The following is an 8,286-nucleotide window of genomic DNA, read 5'->3' as shown; positions in this document are numbered from 1 at the left end:
TCATAGTAGATTCATAAGGAAAATTAATTTTCTTTCTTGGAGAGTGTTCCATGCCCTTCCTTAACGGAAGTTGAAATCTGTTGTTTCCTTCTTTCATATCAATAATTGCACCAATCATTCTAAGGAAAGGTCTACCAAGTATAATAGGGCATGAAGGATTCCAATCTATATCAAGCACAATAAAATCTACATGCACATAATTCCTATTGGCAACAATAAGAACATCATTAATCATTCTCATAGGTTTCTTAATAGTGGAATCTGCTAGATGCAAATTCAAAGAACAATCATCAAATTTATGGAAACCTAGCACATCACATAAAGTTTTTGGAATCGTGGAAATGCTAGCACCCAAACACAAAGCATTGCACTCATAATATTTTATTTTAATCTTAATAGTAGGTTCTCATTCATCATAAAACTTTCTAGGGATTGAAACTTCCAACTCAAGTTTTTCTTCAAACGATTTCATCATAGCATCCATGATATGTTTAGTAAAAGCCTTATTTTGATTGTAAGCATGAAGTGAATTTAACATGGATTGCAACAAGGAAATACAATCAATCAAAGAACAATAATCATAATTAAAATCCTTGAAATCCAAAAGGGTGGGTTCATTGCTACCTAAAGTTTTGACTTCGCCAATCCCACTTTCATCAATTCTTTCAATAAGATCTTCACCCTCCAAATTATTGGGATGACTTCTAGCTAAAGTTGTCTCATCTCCAGTCCCATATTTATCAAGTTTTATATTAGCAAATAAAGATTCAATAGGAGTCACACCAATCACTTTAAGATCTTCATCATTATTATCACAAAAACTGGAAGAACATGCTTTTACAAACCAATCTCTCTTAGCACGCATCCTAGCGGTTCTTTATCTACTTTCATTAATAGAAAATTGAATAGTCTTTAGAGGTTCATTAATATCAATCTTGGGTGGCATAGATCTAATCTTAAAATAATCAATCACATGTGAAATTCTATCAACGTTCCTAGCCAAATCATCAATCTTAAGCAATTTTTCTTCAACCATAGCATTGAAAATCTTTTGAGAATTAATGAAATCTTTAATATTAATCTCAAGATCAGTAGATATTTTATTATAATTTCCATAAGAATTGATAATTATTAGAGGAATTACTAGGAGACGGCCTAGGGTTGAAATTACCTCTATACGCGTTATTACCAAAATTGTTCCTATTCACATCCATAGATTCATTATTCTTCTCAATCAAAGTGGACAAAGGCATATCATTAGGATCAATAGGATCACTCTTACTAGCAATGAATTTCATAAGTTCATCCATCTTTCCACTCAAAGTATTAATTTCTTCAATCGCATGCACTTTTTTACTAGTTGAAGATCTTTCGGTATGCCATTGAGAATAATTTGCCATAGTATTATCTACGAGTTTGGTAGCTTCTCCTAATGTGATTTCCATAAAAGTACCTCTCTTGGCGGAATCTAAAAGATTTCAAGATGCAAAATTCAATCTAGCATAAAAAATTGTATGATCATCCATAAACTTAAACCATGAGTGGGGCAATTTCTTATCATAAATTTCATCCTTTCCCAAGATTGTGCAACATGTTCATGATCAAGTTGCTTAAAATTCATTATATCGTTCCTAAGGGGGATGATCTTAGAAGGAGGAAAATACTTGGAAATAAAAGCATCTTTACACTTATTACATGAATCAATACTATTTTTAGGCAAATATGGAAACCAAGTTTTAGCACGATCTCATAGGGAGAACGGAAATAGCTTCAATGTGACAATATCATTGTACACATATTTTTCCTTTTGCATATCACACAACTCAATGAAAGTATTTAGATGGGATGCAGCATCTTCATTAGGACTATCGGAAAATTGTTCTTTCATAACAAGATTCAACAAAGCGGCATTAATTTCATAAGATTCCGCACTAGTTGCAGGAGCAATGGGAGTATTAATAAGATCATTATTATTAGTGTTGGAAAAGTCACACGACTTGGTATTTCTTGAGACATCATGACTAAGCAAGCAATCTAGCACACAAGCAAACAAAAAGCAAATGAAAAGACTAACAGAAAGAAGGCAAATAAAAAGGAAATATTTTTGTGTTTTTCTGAGAACATTTTAGAAGTGGGGGAGAGGAAAATGAGAGGCAAATGGCAAATAATGTAAGTAGGAAAGGGTGATGTCAGGCAAGTCCTTATTATTTTTGTGTTTCCCCTGTTGATACATAATCAACCAGGGACCCAGCAGCTTGCCCAGTTCTTTTTGTTTTTGAGACGGAGAAGGGTGTCAACTAGGCTGTGCGGGGCACTCTGGCCTATCTAGCCAGCCTTTTATTTTATGTTTACCACAAGACCAGCCCAGTAGTTTTTTTTTCTTTCTGTAAATGGCTAGCCTAGTTTTTTAGTTCTTTTGCAGAATATCCAACCGAGGCCTACTTGCTTTTGTCAACCTTGCTGGGCTGCAAATCTCTCAAGACGAGGAGATTTTCATTCGGCTTGCCTAGAAAATTGGCTATCATTAATGAGAAATGTGTTGTGCATTTTTAAAACACAGGAAACCGACAATTAGTTTCAAAATTCTTTTTTTTATTTTGAGATTTAAATTCCATTGATTTTTATGTGTGAACAATTATTTGGATTTTATATTGATATAAATTTATTTTCCAAATTAGTTTGAATGTGACTCGAAATTTTGGGATTAAAAACATCTCGGACCGCACTGAAATATGCAAAATTTCGTAGAATTTTTTACTGTGGCCACAATATGGGCTGTAATGCTAACAAAAAGAATATGGGTTCCATAAAAATCCTTAAGAATTAGCAAATGGATTGCAAATTATTAGAAATAATGGCAGATAGGTTGTATGTTGTTTTTCATATATTTGAGCTCACTTGTGCGCCTACTATAGGTTGACGTGTACGCTTTCCTAAAAGAGGTGACATGCACGCAAGGCCGTGTCAACTTAGTCAACACACGAGAGCAGTGACTGTTGGATGTCCATCCAACGGCAGTCGTGCTTCTTCAATCTCTGCTCTTCCTGCTCTAGCCGCTCAAACCAGCGCCGGCGGGACTGCCTGCTCCCTCCTCCCGTGGACGGCGACGGCAGACGAACCAGTAAACCTCATACTCCCCTCCGTGTGGGAAACAACTGTTGAGTCTTCCCTGGCTCCATGTCATTCCCTTCCTAGGCCTCTTTGTCGTCCATCGTCCTGGTGCTCTCGACGCGGCATGGTCAACGTGGTCAACAAACGACATCCATCAGAAGAGGATTGTATGTGGAGAGGCCGACAGTTGGGTCCACGGCTGCACCCAAGGAAGTGCCTCCTTATTACGTGCAAAATAATGATTCCTCCACCTGACAACGGGAACCCGCTAGAAGGGCCTCTGTATTTCGCGAAAAAACGTTCCTCCCGCTGACAGCTCGGACCCACCAGCTATATTGTCACACGCAAGGAAGTGTCTCCTTATTACACAAAAAATAATACTCCCCCTGCTAGCTGGGACCCATCATATTTGGAGGCTGACTTGTGGGCCTACTAAGTTGACGTGGACGGAGGGCTTTGTCAACTTAGTCAATATAAACGATTCTAGCTGCAGTAACTGTATGATGTCCATCCAACGGCCGTCGTACTTCTTCAACCTCTGGTCTTCTTGTTCCAGCCGCCCAAACCAGCATCGGCCGTGCCGCCTACTCCTGCCTCCCGTGGCCGGCTGTGCTACCGCGCAGGCCTCACCGCCCCATCCTACTCCCTTTGCTGGCCTGGCCATCCCTTTGCTCACCCAGACCTCCTATTATTCTCCAACAACAGCAGCCTCACACTACAGCTGAACTAGTAAACCCTCGTACTCCCCTTCGCGTGGCAAAAAACTGCCGAGTCTTCCCCACCTCCGGGTCATTCCCTTCCTAGGCCTCGCCGTCGTTCACCGCCTTGGTGCTCTTGGTGCGGCTTGGTCAACGTGGTCAAGGAACAACTTACATCAGAAGAGGACTGTACATGGAGAGGCTGACAGCTAGGTCCACCGCCGCAGCAAGGAAGTGCCTCCTTATTACCCGCAAAATAATGATTCCTCATCCTGACAGTGGGGACCTACTGGAAGGGCCTCTGTATATTTTCTTAGCTGTATTTTGCGAAAAAACATTTCCCCCCTGACAGCCGGGACCCACCAGCTACATCTTCGCACGCAAGGAAGTGCGTCCATATTACACGCAAAAAAATGATTCTTCCGCATGACAGCTATGACCCACCAGCTATATCTTCGCACGCAAGGAAGTGCCTCCTTATCCTCCCTGACAGTTGGGACCCACCCGGTCGAAGTGTATGTAGCATTGTCTGTCTGGTCGCGAACATGTACGTACATACTGGTCGATCGGTCTCTCTACAACGATGAACCGTGGCTGAGCAAGCAGCGACACATGTAGTAGTAGAGCCCCCGACGTAGCAGTTTAGGCAGTCCCTTCTAAACTGTGTACATGTACGTACAACCAAATGCCAAAAAATACGGCCAAGTACATACATACGGGCGGGGTCTCGAACGCCTACTCGCGCGTACGTACGGCCAGGGCTCGTGTACATGGAGAGGCAGCAGACGGCAGCAACGGCGTTTTGTTAATCGGCAGCCAACCGGTTGGGTCAGAATGGAGAAATTGCGTTGTGTTCATCGAGAGGCAACGGAATGTGTCGTGTTCATCAGGAGCCAACCGGCTTGGACAGAACAGCCAAAACGAGGCCTGGCGTACCGCAGAACAGAGGAAACAGACTTCTGTTCGAGCTCCTACGGTCAAGGACGGGCTCGTCGGGCTCGATCACCATGATATGCAGGGCCACAACCCAAAGGGCCACCGCGTGCTTGATCCACCGCTGGAGTCATGAGTGTTTGAAACGCTTGCGACGGCGGCCAGCGGACCGAAGAGATGCCGATTGGTACGGGACAGATGGCTATCAAAGGAGAATGCTAAAAGTGCTCACATGGAAGTGCGCTGCACCGTGGATAGATAGCACCTCAACGTCCAGCCGGGCCTCTTGGAACCATGTCAAACCATCAGCGACAAAGCTGAGGGTGCCGAAGTGGATCTCATCGTTGAGTGTCAGTCCGCCGCTGGAAACCATGGTGAGGGTGGAAAAATCGCAACTACGCCAGAAGTCGTTAGACGCCTGCCCCACGGTGGGCGCCAATTTTCGTGGGTGTAAGTCTGACAATAGTGTATATGGGTAAGAATTAGAGGGCACATCCTAGCTACGGTGCAGTTGTTACACTTGGACTTACGAGTTCAGGCCCCTCGGGGTGGAGGTAATAGCCCTACATCTCGGTGCTTGGGAGCTTTGATTGACTTGAGTGTATGGATTACAAAGGATTTGTGAACCCTTGCCATGGAGCATGGGGGAGGCTTATATAGAGTGCACCTCCGCCCCATGAATGCTGCCATTACCAAGGGTTTAAACAGGGGTTTAAGGACTGCGGTTAGTGGTAACGGACATATTAATTACACTTGATGAGGGTGGATGCACGTCCTGACCATTGTAGTTCCAAGGAGTATCCTGGCCTTTATTATCCGAGTGTTGATAGGTCTGGTCGAGTGAAGGAGGCCGGTTGAGTGGAACTCTATCCTCCGAGTGGTTAGTATCCTCCGAGTGGATTATCTGGTTGCAGAGCATCTGAATGATCGCCTGGCCCTGGGGCCCAGTATAAGGTGTATGGTGTCCTAGGGTAGGGTCTATAGGTCAGCCTGTCACCCTACCCCTAGTCCATGCCCCCATCAACGAGTGACATCATGGCGTGTTGAAACCAACATCTCAGATTACTGTGACCTATGCGACAACGAGCTGCAACCATGGATGAATGCTGGATGGTGCACACGGCGAGCTCTGATTGGAGAGGAAGAAAGCTACAACCTGTGATGGAAAAAGTTTCGACCAACGACGAGGAAAGCTGAAACTGTCGACGGTGGTGCTACAATCGACCACTGCGCACCAGGAAAAAATGTTGCGACTGGCGATGACGAAAGCTTCGACCAACAACCGAAAAAGTTGCAACTGGCATGGAAGGATGTTGTGATTGGCAACGGAAAAAACTGCAACCAGCGACTGGCATAGCTACGACCGGCGATCCCGGAAGCTGTAGCTGGCAACAACGGGTGCTATGGCCGGCGATCGAGGCGCAGTGTGCCGCGAGCGCCGCCGTGCTATGAGCAGTGGCGACCTCCGCTTTATGGAAGGAGTGAGTGATGAGGGGCAAGATTAACTTTTTTATCTCTACAACTAGACAATTGCCCGTGCATTACAATGGGAATATAAACATTCTAGTAGATTAGCTTGTGACTGCGCGTCTATTATTATATTGACGCACTAAAAATCCTAGCAAGTTTTTGTATGCAATCGCCATGATTTACCTGTCATTTTATTTTTAAGCACTTATTTGGCAAGAATTTAATTACTTACCAAACAAAATGTGTTTTTTGGTAAGTTAATAAAACATGAGACAATTGGTTCTCTTTTTAGGGAGAATTGATGGGAGAAAAATTAGAGATGACAGCAAAAAACAAAGAGAAGGAAAGAGTGGGACATATATAAAAGCATCTCCAACAGGCGCACAAAAGTTTTGCGTGCTAAAATAGTCTTAGTGCGCCACTGATAGCGCTTTTTAGCGCGTGCCCAAACCTTTTTTGCACGTGCACTATTATACAGCATTTGCTGGAGCTGTCCGGCGCCCAAAAAAAATCCAAATTTTAGCATGCGGATCAGTTTTTGTGCGCCTGTTGGAGATGCTCTAAGAAAGGTTAGATGAAAGAGAGGTGAAATAAGAACCTTACATTTTTTAAGTAGTACAGATAGATATTAGAGGGTTATTTGTGGCTAGATTGGAGGCCAGCGCAGCGACCGACGCATATTCTGCCCTTTGAGTATTGGTACAACCACACTGATTTGTGTGGAACTAAATTTATGACTTGGTGGGTAAAGCACGTACTATTGACTAGTACTGCATCCTCTATAACAATATTCTCTCTAGTTTTAAAGAGCCCACATTTGATTGAGGTCTTCAATTGGAATTAGTTCACCTGATTTTAACCGGGTCAACAATTTCTCAAAGCTCTCTTATTCAATTTATTTTATACTACACACTATGGTTGCTAAGGCTACACAATTAATTAAGGTCCTCAAATTGGAAATGGGTCACTTGATTTTGACCGGGTCAACAATTTCTCAAGGAACTTTCCTAGTCAAATTTTTTAATTCACTAGAAAGATCGTGGATGTCACCTAGAGGGGGGTGAATAGGCACTTTAAAATAATTATGGTTTAGGCTTGAACAAATATGGAATAAAACTAGCATTTAATTTGTCAAGCACAAAACCTAAAAAAAACTAGGCTCACCTATGTGCACCAACAACTTATGCTAAGTAAGATAAACAACTAGGTGATAGCAAGATATATATCATGAAACATTATGTTTATCACAAAGTAAAAGTGCACAAGTAAATGGCTTGGGTAAGAGATAACCGAGGCACGTGGAGACGATAGTGTATCCTGAAGTTCACACCCTTGCGGATGCTAATCTCCGTTTGGAGCGGTGCAGAGGCACAACACTCCCCAAAAAGCCACTAGGGCCACCGTAATCTCCTCACACCCTTGAACAATGCATGATGGCGTGATTCCACTAAGGGACCCTTGAGGGCGGACACCGAACCCGTACAATTGGCAACCCTTGGGGGCGATCACCAAAACCGTACACATTGGAAACCCTTGGAGTGATCACCGGAACCCATACAAATTGCTCGGGGCAATCTCCACAACTTAATTGGAGACCCCGACGCTTGCCTGGAGCTTTACACCACAATGATTGAGCTCCACAACACCACCAACCATCTAGGGCGCCCAAGCACCCAAGAGGAACAAGCTCTAGGGTACCAAGCACACCAAGAGTAATAAGCTTCTCAACTTTTCACTTCCACGTATCACCGTGAAAAACTCAAACCGATGCAGCTAATGCAATAGCAAGAACACACGAAGTGGTCAAGTCCCCCACTCCCAAATCCCACCAAAGCAACGAAAGCTATGGAGGAATATGAGAGGAAGAATAAGAAGAACACCAAGAACTCCAAGATCAAGATCCAAGGGGTTCCCCTCACATAGAGGAGAAAGTGATTGGTGGAAACATAGATCTAGACCTCCTCTCTCTTTTCACTCAAGAAGTAGCAAGAATCATTGGAGGGATTGAGAGATAACAAGATCGTAGAAGGTCAACAATGGGGGCAAAACACGATCTCAAAGGATAAGGTCCATT

Source organism: Triticum urartu, chromosome 7A, assembly GCF_056163025.1.
Source record: "Triticum urartu cultivar PI428250 chromosome 7A, HENAU_Tu73, whole genome shotgun sequence".
NCBI lineage: Eukaryota > Viridiplantae > Streptophyta > Magnoliopsida > Poales > Poaceae > Triticum > Triticum urartu.
Note: the sequence above shows the minus strand (reverse complement) of the source record.